Source organism: Anolis carolinensis, unplaced genomic scaffold (genome assembly GCF_035594765.1).
Source record: "Anolis carolinensis isolate JA03-04 unplaced genomic scaffold, rAnoCar3.1.pri scaffold_8, whole genome shotgun sequence".
Taxonomy (NCBI): Eukaryota; Metazoa; Chordata; class Lepidosauria; order Squamata; family Dactyloidae; genus Anolis; species Anolis carolinensis.
This window is the reverse complement of record NW_026943819.1, coordinates 17,842,572-17,859,805: the sequence shown is the minus strand read 5'-3', so window position 1 is coordinate 17,859,805 and position 17,234 is coordinate 17,842,572. Positions and strand designations below refer to the sequence as shown.

Below are 17,234 nucleotides of genomic sequence, written 5' to 3'. Positions count from 1 at the left end.
TGGTAGTGTGGAGTCAAGATAATCCAGTTCAAAGCAGATAATATAAGATTATAAATGGGTTATATAGCTGTGTGGAAGGTCCTTGAGTCTACATTGCCATATAATCCAGTTCAAATATGATAATCTGTATTTTATAGGCAGTGCGGAAGAGGCCTAACTCTGCCTGTCCCCTGAGCTGAGTGGGTTGCTAGGAGACCAAGTGGGCGGAGCTTAGCCTTCTAACTGGCAGCAATTGGATAAAAATAATTATTCCTCTCCCTCTAATTAGGACTTCATTTTTCTTTTCCTTTTGTTGTATGAACGTAGAGGCATGGATGAGGGGTTGTGCTGCCAAGTTTAGTGTTTCTGGGATGTGTAGTTTTGTTGTTTTGTCCTAGGCCGAAATTTCATTACCCTTTTATATATATAGATATGTTGGATTATGGTTGTATGTGTATGAAATGTAAATCAAGTGTTTCTGCTGTTTTGCAAGAGTGTGTGTTTCAGTAATGAAACAGTTAACAGCAGTCTAGCTTGACTGACAGCCTGTTGTAACTGCTATGACCTATCAGGCATTATTTCCGGCCTTGGAGGTCAGGAACTTCCTTCGGACTGAGGAATGTGCTTCTCTTCTCTGTGTGAATTGAGCTGTGCTTGCCGAGCGAAGAGGCTATAGAAGAATGCCAGCTCAGAGCGATGGCTTTTGCTGTGCTTTGTAAATATGTATTATAGATATTGAATAAATGTTTGGACATCAGACTACAAATGTGTTTGAGTCTAACATTGAAGAGGAATTGGTGAGGCAGACGACTGCAACCAATTCATCAGGGTGCTGGTGTGCAGATGATTGATGGAGCTTGAAGAAACTCGCCCAGCACGCACCCTGACCTCCACCATGACAATATATATACACACACACACACATACACACGATGTATATGCATCATAAATGAAACATACATTATTTTACAGATATTCCAAAATCAAAGGCATTCCTGGTCCCTTTTGGAGAAGCAATATCCAACCTCTACATAGTTGGTGTTTGATGCTCAGTTTCATCAGCCCTAGACTGACCCCGAACCATTATAGCTGCTTGCTGACTGTTGCATTTTAAAAGGTATCATCTGAGACAGCTGCCTCGCGTCATCTCATTCACACTAAAATTGAGCCCCTCCAACACTGCCAGGTATATTCAGCGGCATTTTGAACAATAATAATAGTGGTTATGCCTCCATCTTGGCACGGTTAACGCACCCAACCGTTACACGCTTCTGTGGCTTTGGCTCTGGTGGAAACGCTATAATTCATCACCGCCCTTTCTGTTCAGGAAGAAGTCTCTTTAACGCACCCACCTCACTCTCCGCTTCTTTGTTTATAAAGAGGGAAATCAGCAAGGTCCTCCTTTGTCGCATCCATCACTGCCATTTCCAAACGGTACCGCAAGCAAGATTGCTGTGCAGCCATGCCCACAGACATCCCTATTCCCCACCCCCTTAGTCCCCAACCCTTTTAGTAAAGTGGCAATTGAATTGCTCTGTATTGCCTTAGGTATTAAGGCTGGAACCTTCCACCCATTCCAAATTGCGCCTGTGCTAGAAAAGGAATACAAACATAAACTTAAAAGAAATCATGCCCATGGGCACACTGGCATGCATACACAATGAAGTCAACTCTTCTTTTTGCTTGATTCCATATTTAGAGTTGTCAAAAGAGTGGGATCAGTATACCCAATGTACCCTATTATGACATGGGAGTTGTTATCCAACAACTGGAGGGGCAGACTCCCTCCATTTACCAATATACTTAAATCAAGATTAAGGGTGCCAATCTCAGCTCATGTAACTATTTTTTTTTCAAATTGAAAACTGGGGGAAAAGAAAGAGTAAGGATCAGGAACCCTTGGTGGCGCAGCGGGTAAAAACGCAGAGCTGCTGAACTTGCTGCCCGAAAGGTTGGCGGTTCAAATCTGGGAAGCAGGGTGAGCTCTCACTGTTAGCCCAGCTTGTCAACCTAGCAGTTCAAAAACATGCAAATGTGAGTAGATCAATAGGTACTGCTCCGGCAGGAAGGTAATGGCGCTCCATGCAATCATGCCAAACACATGACTTTGGAGGCGTCTACGGACAACGGCTTAGAAATGGAGATGAGCACCAACCCTCAGAGTCGGACACAACTAAACTTAATGTCAGGGGAAAACCTTTACCTCTACCTTACTAAGGATCGGGAACAGAAACAGCATTAAAACGAAACATATGAAAAGTGTCTGAATACATAGAGGAATGTATCATCTGTCAGTTTTTGCTAAAATAGTCTAAGGCTTGTAGCATATTGTAACAGCAAATATGGTCACATTCCACAACACAAATATGCAACCATAAATGATAGGTATTTGTCATATTTTGTTCTGTTTGTCATTAAGTGTGGGTGGGGAGTATACCTCTGTCAGATTAATGGAGAGTGTTTGTAGTAAATGATATGCCTGAAATCTTTTGAGTTTTCTATTTTGAAATGGTATTGCATTTTATAATAACATACTATTGTGTCAGACTTTGATAAACCAATGCCAAAGTATGACAAAAAGGGTGGTTGTGTGTTTTCCGGGCTGTATGGCTATGTTCCAGTATTTACTTCTGGAACATGGCCATACAGCCCAGAAAACACACAACCCCCTGAGATCCTGACCATGAAAGCCTTCGACAACACATATGACAAAAAGATCTGCTAGCTAGCTACCCATTTTGCCAGGAAGAAGTGGAAGTAACTACTACTCTCTATCCTTATGGAACAGATCAAAAGTCAGAGATACAGCACACACAAGGTCCTATCCTCAATCCCTGGTTATTTCCAATTCAAAAGTCTTGTAGGCCCTTCCGCACAGCACTATATCCCAAAATATCAAGGCAGAAAATCCCACAATATCTGCTTTGAACTGGGTTATGAGTCCACACTGCCATATATTCCAGTTCAAAGCAGATATTGTGTGATTTTCTGCCTTGATATTCTGGTTATATGGCTGTGTGGAAGGGTCCTTGGTTAGCTACTAAAAGGAAAAACAATTTGCCTCTGGAGAACAGGGGATCCAGTTTCACCCAGAATGACATAGATAAATAGCAAATCTTGGAAAAGTTGGAATTTCGAACTACATTCTGAAAGCATTGGCCAACAGTTTGACTACATCAGGGGTCCCCAAACTTTTTAAGCAGAGGGCCGGTCCACAATCCTTCAGACTGTTGATGGGCCGAATTATCATTTGAAAAAAAAATACAAACAAATTCCTATGCATACTGCACATGTCTTATTTGTAGTGCAACAACAACAACGAAAGAACAATACAATATTTAAAAATGAAAACAATTTTAATCAACACAAACCTATTAGGATTTCAATGGAAAGTGTGGGCCTGATTTTGGCCAATGAGATTGTCAAGTTAATTAGGATTGTTGTTGTTGTTGTGTGCCTTCAAGTCATGTCAGACTTTGGCCAAGCCTAAGTCTAAGATTAATTATTTATTTACTGCATTTATTTACTACATTTATATCCCACCCTTCTCACCCCGAAGGGGACTCAGAGCGGCTGTATGTACATACAATATATTATATTATTAGCATAACACAATATTAGCATTATACATTACTATATTGAACTATACCACTATACTATTATATAATATGTAATATATAACATATAATTAATATTATTATATGGTATTACTATTAGTATTATATTGTATAACATAAGATTATTATCAATATTATATATATATACACAATATATTATATTATTAAAACTGATATAAAATATTATATTATAAAACTGAGGGCGGGGGGCAGGTAAATGACCTTGGAGGGCCGCATCCGGCCCCCGGGCCTTAGTTTGGGGACCTCTGGACTACATTCTACTGGGCTTTTCATATTTCCAACCATCCTGTCCATAATTGAAAGTAGCTATTTCTTATGAACAATATCTCAAGTGAGAATGTTCTCTTGTTGATGTGTTTGGTGACATGAAATGACAGATGAAGGAGGATATATGCATGTGTACACCCAAGTCACCAAACTTCAAATGAGCAGACTCTTTTTTATCTCTCTGTGAGGCCTGATCAATTCACATAGCAAAAGCAGCAGTCTTCAAATGGATGTAAAGCATAAGCGGCACAACAGTGCCTTGAAAGGAAAAGGCTGAGTTGGGGAAAAGAGAGACTTCTTTGTAAAAGGAGCATCCAAACAAAAGCTGCATATGTTAATCATTATGGAAGAAGAACCTCACCCATCCAGAGAGTGTGTGCGAGAGAGAATTCCAATATGGTGAGCTCAGGTTAAAATCACAGTTCTAGAGCGACAGGAAATACTATTTTTACAAGATTTAAAAGGAAAGGGGACCAAAACACTCCCCGCCTGCACGTAACAAAAGTTTCAGGGGAAAACTCCATAGGCCAACGCCCATTACCACACTACCAGAAACAGCCGTCACTTCTCGTTTTAGAGCTGAATGTGTAATCTTTTCTACTTCAAGCCAAACGATGACAACACTGAGTTCACAGGATATATCTGAGCATTTATTCTGATTTGTGGTGGTCTGATTGTAGGGTTTTCTTGGGAGATTTGTGTGGTTATTGAACTGAAATTCCCTTTTAACTGGCATAGCTGCAACATCTAGAATCCTGGCACTTTTAGTCTAATCAAGCAGGAGATCAGATGTAACCATGGCAGTTAAAGAGAAATCACAGTAGGACATTTGGGCTCCTGATCTTTTTATATCCCTCTTCTTTAATGAGTCTACAATCTTCATCTTGGAAGGCTGTCTGGCTGCAGGTAGAATGGATGTTACAGCTTGGTAGATTTTTGAAATTTTTCTTTCTCCTCCCAATTCTCAAACGTTTGTACCATCTGATAATGAACTCAAATGTTTGCAACTTTTGGAAGCATTTTAGCAATCCTAATAAGAGCATTCACTCAATCATGATTTCTGCAAGCTTTAATGATCCTGCCTTCTCTTGGCATCTCTGGGTCCTGAGATAACCATTCTGGAAAAAGAGAAAGAATGAAACTATTGTCCAATGTGCCCTGGGAATTACAAGGCATTTTTATTTTCTGTATTCACTGGCGCTATTCTGAATGCATCTTTCTTTTTGTACAAAATCAGTTTTGACCCACAGAAAGAAGAACTTTTCATTTTTCACAGAGCTGTAGCTATTCTACACCACCAATGAATACCAGGGACTTTGGGTGAGATTTCAGAGGAAGGAACTGGCTGAATAGGCTCTGTGGCATCCTCGCCGTAGAAAACTATGCAATTCATGGGACTAGTATAAGGAAAGTACAGTAGAGTCTCACTTATCCAAGCCTCGCTTATCCAAGCTTCTGAATAATCCAAGCCATTTTTGTAGTCAATGTTTTCAATATATCGTGATATTTTGGTGCTAAATTCATAAATACAGTAATTACAACATAACATTACTGCGCATTGAACTACTTTTTCTGTCAAATTTGTTGTATAACATGACGTTTTGGTGCTTAATTTGTAAAATCATAACCTAATTTGATGTTTAATAGGCTTTTCCTTAATCTCTCCTTATTATCCAAGATATTCGCTTATCCAAGCTTCTGCCGGCCCATTTAGCTTGGATAAGTGAGAATCTACTGTACATGCAAACAGGGAATCATGGGACTCATCTTGTATACATTGTGCAACACAACACGGACTGGTTCAATACACACCATCACACACTTATATTCTCCATTTACACAATCTGCTACAATGCTGCTTTGGATGGGCTCCATGAAGTACCAAACCAATGCAGAGCAGTGAATCCATTCATTTCAGAGTGAAAAATACTTGTCAAGTACATACAGAAGACACAGGTTCACTTCCTGTTATCACCAGTTCCAGAGCGCCAAGAGTCCTCCTGCCAACCAAACTGAATTCCTGATCTGATGTATATCAGTTTCTAGAAATGAAACAGAAAAAACATCTGTCTTTTCCCATCCCAATTCCCCAAACCCATACAACAGAGCTATTCAATCTGACAAGCACCAGCCCTCCAACTAGCATTCTCCCTGCAGATGCAGACACCATCCCATCATTCACATTACATCCAACTGGCAGTCCTCTTTGCTTCTGAGTATCAAATACGTGTGGAGCAGATGCTCAAGAAAACAAAACACATTGGGTGGACCCTCCCAGAAACTGCCACATCTTCGAAACTAGTTTTGCTTGATTAGAAATAGATACGGTCCACACAGCAGTAATATATCATGGGACATCTCCTGAGAGGTTTTAGTTTGAAAGAAGTTTAAAGGCTAGAGACTTAGAACTTTGTTGGAAAGGACAGCCAGCAGAGTTCGTCATCTCCTATAGCAGGTCTCCATCGTTCCTTCATATACAGTAGAGTCTCACTTATCCAACATAAACGGGCCAGCAGAACATTGGATAAGCAAATATGTTGGATAATAAGGAGGGATTAAGGAAAGGTCTATTACACATCAAATTAGGTTATGATTTTACAAATTAAGCACGAAAACATCATGTTATACAACAAATTTGACAGAAAAAGTAGTTCAATATGCAGTAATGCTATGTAGTAATTACATTATTTACGAATTTAGCACCAAAATATCACGATGTATTGAAAACATTGACTCAAAAATGCGTTGAATAATCCAGAACGTTGGATAAGCAAGTGTTGGATAAGTGAGACTCTACTGTATATCAAAAACTCTGCATTCTGCATCAGTGCTCCTACTTGGAGCCTTTGGGAATGAAAACCCTCATAAAAACCTCATAAAAACCCTGTTTTGGAGTACAGTAGAGTCTCACTTATCCAACGTTCTGGATTATCCAATGCATTTTTGTAGTCAATGTTTTCAATATATCGTGATATTTTGGTGCTCAATTCGTAAATACAGTAATTACTACATAGCATTACTGCATATTGAACTACTTTTTCTGCAAAATTTGTTGTCTAACATGATGTTTTGGTGCTTCATTTGTAAAATCATAACCTAATTTGATGTTTAATAGGCTTTTCCTTAATGCCTCCTTATTATCCAACATATTCGCTTATCCAACATTCTGCTGGCCCGTTTATGTTGGATAAGTGAGACTCTGCTGTACTTCTCAGGCATCCATTCGGATTCTTGTCTCTGGTAGAGGTTTGCTACCAGTTAAAAAAAGAAAGCCTTGAGAGCTTTGCCTTTTAGTGGGGAATTTCATGTTCAGAGAGACCAGAATTAAGAGCTGGAATGAATTTTGCACAATACTTGATTTTCTTCAACTAAACAACAAGTAATTCTGAATGTAGATCGCTCTACCAAAATACACACATTTGTATTCTCTCCCTGCAATGTACAAAGAAGAAAAGGAAAAAGGGAAAAAACTCATTGAAGTCTAGATAGAAACACCTCATCAAATCTCTCAGGAGACGCTTTTGTATTAGACAGCCTCAATAATCCATCAGTAGTAAATCTAGTTTCATTAGCAGTATCCCTAGCATTCAGCCTTGCAGGTTGCAAATCCCGCTAGAGAGGCAATCTGTCATTGGAAGGCTGTCATTGCTTTCTGTTACACAACCCTCTCGCCCCTCAAAATCCAGGCTCCTCTCTCTCTCTTATACATACAGAACACATTATTTAGTTTCTTGTAATTGGTTACTCATCAGGTTTACTGGCAAAAGCAGACAGTTAATAACAAGAGCACTACATGAAAAATGTGTTTATGCTGAGTGCTACTTAGAAAATTTATGATTGCAGGGATAAACGGAATTGGCTCATAGAGGAGACTGGGTGTAATTTTATACCCCAGTAAAACAAAAAAGTATGAATGGAGGAGAGAGACAAAAAAATCACAAAATATGTTTACGAAATGGAAAATACATTGTAATTAATGTTAATAGGTAGCTTTAAAGGGATTTTAGGGGATCAATTCTGATTTAATTTAATCCCTTACTCTATATTCTATTGCTGTTGTACTGCACTTGGTTATACAGTAGAGTCTCACTTATCCAAGCTAAACGGGCCGGCAGAAGCTTGGATAAGCGAATAACTTGGATAATAAGGAGGGATTAAGGAAAAGCCTATTAAACATCAAATTAGGTTATGATTTTACAAATTAAGCACCAAAACATCCTGTTATACAACAAATTGGACAGAAAGGGTAGTTCAATACGCAGTAATGTTATGATGTAATTACTGTATTTACGAATTTAGCACCAAAATATCATGATATATTGAAAACATTGACTACAAAAATGGCTTGGATTATCCAGAGGCTTGGATAAGCGAGGCTTGGATTAGTGAGACTCTACTGTATTTGATTTGTACTACTGCTGTTAGCCACACTCAACAGTGAGACATGCATCTGAACAAATGAAATGAAATATTAAAAAGGACAGTAAAGGATAACTTCAAATGGTCCAACTGGTCAAACCAACACAGAAGGGGGATTCTAATAGTCTATCAAAATATAGTCAAGAATGGAACACAAATAGGGCTTGGAAACAAGTTTAAAGGAGGCTTCCAACAGCCAAAGTCATTACATTAACTTATCTGAAGGAGCCTTCATTGCTGCAATGGGTTCACCCCTTGTGCCGGCAGGACTGATAACCTGAAGGTTGGGTTGCTGACCTGAAGGTTGCTGATTTGAATCCGGGCAGAGTGAGGATGAGCTCCCTCTGTCAGCTCCAGCTCCTCATGTGGGGACATGAGAGAAGCCTCCCACAAGGATGATAAAACATCAAACATCTGGGTGTCCCCTGGGCAACATCCTTGCAGATGGCCAGTTCTCTCACGCCAGAAGCAACTTGCAGTTTCTCAAGTCGCTCCTGACACGGAAAAAAAACCTTATCTGAACAGTGTAAAAACAGCCCTAATGGTTTAAAGGACTTATCTCTGCTTGCAGCTTCAAGTCTGTCTCTCGAACCTACAGCAGACACAATCCCCGCTTGATATCTAGATTCTCCTGTTCCTCCTGCAAAACCAGCCGGCCAGGTAGTTAGGGAAATATGACTGTCTTGGAACCGAAGCTCCCATGGCAGACTGCCATCTATTCCTAGACAAGCTATCATTCTTTTTTATTTATTTTCTGGCACAAAGGAGGCAAGTCTCTGACAGCATGAGAAGTTATTCCTCTGCTCTTTTGCCTTCTTCCACAGACAAGAAGGCCTGCAGTTGGAAGAAGATCAAGGGGAAAGGCAGGCCTCGCTCGACTTGGTGAAGAGCATCACAACGTGACTATCCCATGATGAGAGAGAGCTTCCTTTCGGCATTATGTCAGCCTCAGCACTCGGGTAAGCTGGGCAAGTTATGTCTTGGGACTTGTTGAATGTTTGCCAGGGCAAGAACGAGGCTGATTCTCTCTGACTAAAAGCAAAGTCACTTGCCCAAGTCATCTACTTGTCAGCTGTGCAGCAAAGGCTGGCACAATGAAAGCTCAGTTGGCACATTGGCACAAGGCTTGGGCAAAGCAAGGCAATTGCCCAAGGCAACAAGTTCTGAAAGGCTATGAAGGCAATCCCTGGGCTCTAGGTGTAGCCTTTCCTTGAACACCTCTAACTAGATCAGTGGTTCTCAACCTGTCGGTCCCCAGATGTTTTGGCCTACAACTCCCAGAAATCCCAGTCAATTTACCAGCTGTTAGGATTTCTGGGAGTTGAAGGCCAAAATATCTGAGGACCCATAGGTTGAGAACCACTCAACTAGATAGTCTTCCTCATATGCTAAGAGGCTGCTATCCCATGACAATCTGGACACCTTCCAGATTTTGCTTTAAATAAATATTGCTTTAAATAAATAACTGCCACCTGAAATCACCCCACCTGATGACAAAACTACCCATTATATTGTGAGGTTATCAAATAACATTCTATACTCGCTATAAGAATTAACCAAGAGCCAGCAGAGTATCTCATGAACATATAAATCCATGGACACTGTGAGTATATTAATAAGATATAACCTTCTTAATTGAAACCTAAAAACTTTAAATTATGTTATAGCCACTGTTTGTTCCTTTCATTTAGACCCACCCTAGAAAAAAAGAAAAAAAGACATAAAAACACAACTAGGAAGAGGAACATAAAGGGTATACATATGAATGTACTATTGTAAGTTTCCATGTCAAATTTATAATGACATTTATGTAGATATGTTTTATGCTTTTGTTAATTCATTATAATTTTCCCAGATTAATTCACCTGAAGAAGACCTAGTCGAAACCGGTCGTGATCTACTGTGATCTACTTGCTCTTCAGCTCAACTAACTGATTGAATAAGTGAACAATTATATATAGAATGTACACTGTTGAGCTAGACAGTCATTGTTGATGTATGAATTGTGTTTATTACAATTGTGAATTCTGAACATATTGTATTTTATCCTATATGAGTTTATACTTTATACCTGTTGACTGAACATTACTAAAGCATATTACTGTATTTGTGGGTATCTATTACCTTCCAGTGCACAACATGGAGAAAGGGAGCCCCTTTGTTCCTTGTTGTAGGCAAGAAAGTGTCTTGGCCATATATTGCACTGGGATCACTCTTCAATCATAAGTGATCCTCCAAGGCTGAGAAAGTGTCAGATGCAAAACAACATGCCTGTAGATATTGTCCATGCATAATACAAAGTAGGAAGATTTGTTCATAGGCAAGTATTGCTAAATATCTGGGGTTCAGGCAAAAACTATAGAAGCACACTATGTATGTTTTTATAATCAGTTGTTCCGACTGATGTAGCATGAAAAGACATCCAACGCTGTTTGTACCTAAAGAGGATCAACAAACCAAACATCTTGGGCAATTTTACTTTAAAAGAAGAACCCTGCACTATAATAAATTACTTCTGTCAACCTCCAGCTGGACCATACTTCTCCCTTTTGGGTTATTTGTGTTTTGTTTCTCCACCTGCTGTTGTTCTCTTACATTATTAATATCCTCATTTTGCAGATGGTGTACGGGCATGCCAAAGACTATCACAACAAGTTCATGGCAAAAAGTATATCTGAACCAGAGACTTGCTATTGAACAGACATTGACGAAATTCATTATAATGGAAACCGAAGGGGACAATGAACTATTTTGTTAATTCAGATCGTCCAGATACAGTAGAGTCTCACTTATCCAACATAAACGGGTCGGCAGAATGTTGGATAAACGAATATGTTGGATAATAAGGAGGCATTAAGGAAAAGCCTATTAAACATCAAATTAGGTTATGATTTTACAAATTAAGCACCAAAACATCATGTTATACAAAAATTTGACAGAAAAAGTAGTTCAATAAGCAGTAATGCTATGTAGTAATTACTGTATTTACGAATTTAGCACCAAAATATCATGTTTTGAAAACATTGACTACAAAAATGTGTTGGATAATCCAAAACATTGGATAAGTGAGTGTTGGACAAGTGAGACTCTACTGTAGCTTGGACTCCCAGAAAGAGTAGCCAGTATGATCAATGGGATTCTGGGAGTTAGAGGCCCAAACAAAAACAAAATCCAAAGTGGGAATGTTCACAGGGAATGAATGTCTATTCAGCTGGTAGGCTGTTAGGAATTGTGGAAGTTGAAGTCCAAAACACCTGGAGGGCCAAAGTTTGCCCATGCCTGGTCTAAATTAGAATTTTTTTTAGATCTTTGGACTTCAACTCCAAGAAATCTCACAAATCATGGTCAACGCTAAGGCTGAATCTACATTGCCATATAATGCAATTTGAAATGTCATAGTATGGTCAGTGTAGACTCACACAATGCAGCTTAACTGCACTATATGAGCCTACACTGACCATACAATGCAGTTTCAAAGGGCAGTTTAGATGAGGTATTTTTGGGGAGTTGTAATCCATAAAACATTTATCCATCCCTGGCAAAGAGTTACACCATCCACACAACATTCACTCTTTACTGACTGAACCTCAAGGAACACTGCAGGGCAATGAACTTTCCTTTGAACCCAAGTGTAGCGTGAAAACTTTCTCTGGGAAATTAAATCTATCAAGAGGAAGGGTGGAGAAAAGGAACCAGAAGGAGGATATTCAGTGTTATCCAGTATCAGAACACAATGAAATTTGCAGAGGAAGTTCTTTTAATATGTAAACATGACCCTTCGGAATACTTTCTCCTTATCCTATCAGAGGAGGGGAATATATCTGGAATGTGTAGAAGTCCGGAGGATTAATGAGCTGACCAGAAAGGGCAGAGGGGGCTGCAAGATAGACTCCCATCAATTCCTGGAAGTGCCACAAGTCAATGAACTTTCTAAAATATCCTTACAAAGAAAAGCCTCAGATTAAACAGCCAAAATAACACACCCCTGGACAATTAATTTTATTTTTTGACAGAGGAGTTGGATTCTGAAGCCAAGTCAGATGGTTTGTAAAGTCTTTTCCACAGGCAACCCAGGGCCAGCATGAAGGGGGAAAACCAGAATACTATATGGAGAACAAGATTAAGCATGTTTCCTGTTACAGCAATGATATATTTGAGATTGCCAGGAAACATGGCACTGTGGTGGAAATCCATGTCCCTATCGGCATACTGCTTCTTCGAGTTGGTTGCAAATGGAAAGCAAGGATCCTGATATGTATCTTCTTGATATAATAATAATAATATATAATAATAATAACAATAATAATAATAATGGGCTAGAAACATTGGTCGATCTATTAATTTTTCAGAATGGGAATTAGTCTGGAAGAAAAAAAAATCAACTATACCTATGCTTGGGACCTAAAAGAAAATTGGTTAAAAATCTTCCACAGATGGTATATGACTCCAAAAAAGTTGAGATCTATGTATAAAAATTATTCAAATATTTGTTGGAAATGTAAGTCTCAGGAGGGATCTTTTTACCATCTCTGGTGGTTGTGTCCGAGAATACAAAAATTTTGGAAAAATATCCATGAAGAAATTCAAAAAATATTGAATATGAAATTCCTTATGAAACCGGAATCCTATTTATTAGGCATTCTAGACCCTTCATTAAATTGGGACTTAAATGATGATAAACTATTTACATATACAACAACAGCTGCCACAATAGTACTGGCTAAAAAATGGAAACTTGCACAGATCCCTAATTTAGAACTTTGGGTAGAGAAGGTGAAAGAAATCAGAGACATGGATCAACTAACTTTTTATATGAAAGAATCAAGAGGTAAACCCGTTAAAATGACTAATTGGGAAAAAGTGGACATGTATTTTAAAACAAAAGAAGAAACCAAAATAAAAGAAGGACCGGGACACTAACAGTAATTTTAAATTGATTTATTTAGAGGAAGAATTGCTTGTATAAACTTATTCCTATTTCCCTTCCCCCTTTTTTCCTAATCCCTATTCCTTCCCCCTTTTCTTTCCATTCCCCCAAGTTACCCTCACTGTTTCCCCTATGTTATTCTCCCGTTTAAGTTTGTACGTTTGCATCAAAAAAATAAAATAAAATAAAAAAGGATATAATAATAACAACAACAACAACAACAATTTTATTTGTATCCTGCCCTATCTCCCCAATGGGGACGCAGGGCAGCCAACAACATATAATGGCAGTATTCAATGCCATACAATATAATCATTTAATAAGCAAGACATACCATAAATTGAAAAATAGCATATTAAACATCAACACCAAATAATAATGAGACCTTAATACCAAGTTAAACAACACACTAAAATTACATTATCAAGACATAAACATTTTTAAATTATTGCATTCTATCCTACACAAGTTGTATACATATGCTTTATGCCTGAGACTTTAATCCAAAAAAGACTTGCATCCAAAAAAACTAGGTGTATATCCATGAAATTCCATGTGAAATAAAGGTCAGTTTGCCTTAAAGATGATGCTGTATTTCCTTCCTTCCTTTTTTCTTTTTTATGCTGGAGTTATATGAGGCCACTTACACAAGACTTACCTGACGTAATTGTTTCGTTTCCCATATATGTGCAACTGACTAAACATGAGTATTTCCAAGTATTTGGTACCATTTAGGTGAAGTACAGAGGAGGAACGCTCAGGGTGGCAACTTTTAGTTCTCTGACCCCAACAGTTGGTTTTTCTCAGTCTGTTTTCTTTGAAAAGAAAGGGTATTTCTTCATCAGGCTGGTTGCTTAACATCAAAATGAGTCATCACTTCCTAAGCGGAAGCACAAGCAGCATGGGCAGAAAGAAAGAAATGGGTTCTATGATAAGAAAAGGAAGAACTTGACAACATCTGAATAGTCAGTGTTAGAATTCTTTCTCTGTTCTTTCCAATGCTGTCATGGAGCCCTGGCACCATAATATCAGTTAGGACTGTTCTGTACCTTGAAGTCATTTCAGACTTGCGTCAACCCCAATGAAAACCTGTTATAGGGTTTTCCTGCCAAGACTTGTTCAAAGAAGGTTTGCCATGAGCTTCCCTTAAGGCTGAGAGAATGTGACTTGTCCAAGAAGGTGTCCATGGCTAATCACGGGTTTCAAATACTGGTCTCCCCGAGACCTAGGCTGCATCTATATTGTAGAACTGATGCAGTTTGACACCACTTCCCCTGCTTTTTCCTCTAAGAAGCCTGTCAAATCGGTTAGGTGGGGGGAATTATTTCTCAGGTTTTGTGCATTTGTGTCTTGCTGTTCAGACTAATGATCTGAAATGCTGGAACTGAAATCAACGGCAAAAAAAAAAGCTGCGGACTAAAATAGCGGATTGAAATAGCCTTCCAATGGCCTTATTATTTAATATTGCTTCTTCTTTCTGTGGGTTAGCAGGAGAGGTGAATCCACAGGACATTTTGTGAATGGAACCAGTGTGGTGCTGTGACTTGAATGCTGGACTAGGGGTGCATCTATACTGTATAATTAATGCAGTTTGACATCACTTTAACTGCCCTGGCTCAATGCTATGGAATCCTGGGAGTTGTAGTCTGGTGAGGCACCAGGACTCTTGGGCAGAGAAGACTAAAGACGTAGCCAAACTACAACTCCCAGGATTCCATAGCATTGAGCCAGGGCAGTTAAAGTGATGTCAAACTGCATTAATTATACAGTATAGATGCACCCCTAGTCCAGCATTCAAGTCACAGCACCACACTGGCTCCATTCACAAAATGTCCTGTGGCTTCACCTCTCCTGCTAACCCACAGAAAGAAGAAGCAATATTAAATAATAAGGCCATTGGAAGGCTATTTCAATCCGCTATTTTAGTCCGCAGCTTTTTGCCGTTGATTTCAGTTCCAGCATTTCAGATCATTAGTCTGAACAGCAAGACACAAATGCACAAAACCTGAGAAATAATTCCCCCCACCTAACCGATCTGACAGGCTTCTTAGAGGAAAAAGCAGGGGAAGCATTCAGGCAACTCGGAACAACTAAGAGGAGGGAACAGGATTAGTCTTCAAGTGTCACAAAGTGCCAAAATATTGTAACAGGTTGATTCCTCATGTCTATGAAAACAAGAGATGGGAACACACATAAGTACTGCAGAAGAAAAACAGAGCAGATGCTATTTCTAAGTGATAATGTTATTTCCAAAAAAAAAAAGGAATTTGATGTGATTTCTCAGCCCATAAGGAAAAAGAGAGAACATGAAGCAGGTCACCTCTGTAATGGATCTTTGCATAACCAAAACAGTATCATCCATGCATTAACCAAAATGTTTAAGGAAAGTATCATAAGTGCTTTGGGTATGAATTATAAAGCGTCAATCTTAAGCACAACTGGGGGACATGAGAGAAGCCTCCCAGCTGGGTCTTAACACATCCGGGCGTCCCCTGGGCAACGTCTTTGTAGACTACCTTTCCCATTTTGGCACATTCTGCACTTTGCCTGGGTTCTATGAATTAGTCTCCTGTTTTAATATTGTATGCCTCATGTTGATTTTAACGATTGTTTTTACTGATATTGATGTTTTTATTGGGATAATTGTTTTATTGCTGTGTTATTGATTTGATTGTTTTATCGGGCAAGGCCCCATGTAAGCCGCCCCGAGTCCCTTCGGGGAGATGGGGCGGGGTATAAAAATAAAGTTATTATTATTATTATTATTATTATTATTATTATTATTATTATTATTATTATTATTGCTGATTCTCTCACAACCAGAAGTGATTTGCAACATGCAACCATTGCCCAAGCAGGGAGCTTTGAAATGGTTGAACAGAAGCTCTCTGCAGCTTTAGGTGCTCTTACTGCCTATTACAGGGAAAACCAGCTAATCCCTAATCCATCCAAAACTCAGACGTGTGCTTTTGACCTTAAGAACAGACAAGCATCTCGAGTTCTGAGGATCACCTGGAAAGGAATCCCACTGGAGCATTGCACACCAAAATACTTGGGAGTTACCCTGGACCGTGCTCTGACTTACAAGAAGCACCGCTTGAATATCAATAAATACGAAATCTGACTGGCACAACCTGGGTATCACAACCAGACAGAGTGAAGACATCTGCCCTTGTGCTTTGCTACTCTGCTGCTGAATACGCATGTCCAGTGTGGAATACATCTCACCACGTTAAAACAGTGGATGTGGCTTTTAATGAGATGCCGCATTATCACAGGATGTCTATGCCCCACACCACTGGAGAAATTATACTGTTTAGTTGGCATTGCACCATCTGACATCGCCAGGAAGTAGCAGCCAGTAATGAAAGAATCAAAGCACTGACATCTCCAGCCCATCCCATTTGGATATCAGCCAGCACGCCAACACCTTAAATCAAGAAATAGTTTTCTAAGATCTACAGAGATGCTCGCAGGAATACCTCAGCAAGCGAGAGTCCAAAAGTGGCAAGCTAAAACCTGGAACCTCAATCAGTGGCTGACGTCGGATGAAAAATTCCCTCCTGGGCACACAGAAGATTGGGTGACTTGGAAGGCACTGAACAGACTGCGCTCTGGGACCATGAGATGCAGAGCCTACCTTAAGAAATGGGGCTACAAAGTGGAGTCCGTGACATGCGGGTGTGGAGAAGAGAAAACCACAGACCATCTACTACTACAATGCAGTCTGAGTCCTGCCACATGCACATCTTCTTATAGCAACACCAGAGGCACTCCAAGTGGCCAGCTACTGGTCAAAGGACATTAAGTATAATGCCATGTTTTTTATAACTTTGTGTTTTCAAATACATTACAACTTGTACCCTTGGTTCACTTCTGACACGATAAATAAATAAGCACGACTATGTATGGTCCCTGAAGTATAGGTTGTTTTGTGACAGGAGGATCAAAACATTAGCATTACAGTACAGAACACTTTGAGAATACTTTAGAAACCCGGTTGC

General features: G+C 39.3%; 1 protein-coding gene and 1 long non-coding RNA gene across 10 annotated transcripts in view; one reads left to right on the top strand and one right to left on the bottom strand.

Annotated features, from left to right (window-relative positions):
* Positions 1–17,234, bottom strand: part of st3gal4 (ST3 beta-galactoside alpha-2,3-sialyltransferase 4) — a 148,890-nt gene that overhangs the window by 119,501 nt on the left and 12,155 nt on the right. Inside the window, exon 1 of one of the 9 annotated variants that reach the window (XM_062960879.1) lies at positions 1,332–1,453. The exons of the other annotated variants lie outside the window; for them this stretch is intronic. The gene's annotated coding sequence lies outside the window, so the exon portion shown is untranslated. Of the gene's footprint in view, positions 1–1,331; positions 1,454–17,234 lie in introns of those variants that run through there. 9 annotated transcript variants of the gene reach the window in all.
* Positions 8,876–10,829, top strand: LOC103280174 (uncharacterized). The gene is made up of 3 exons (XR_010000384.1): positions 8,876–8,963; positions 9,128–9,262; positions 10,159–10,829. It is a non-coding gene; the product is annotated as an uncharacterized LOC103280174 (long non-coding RNA).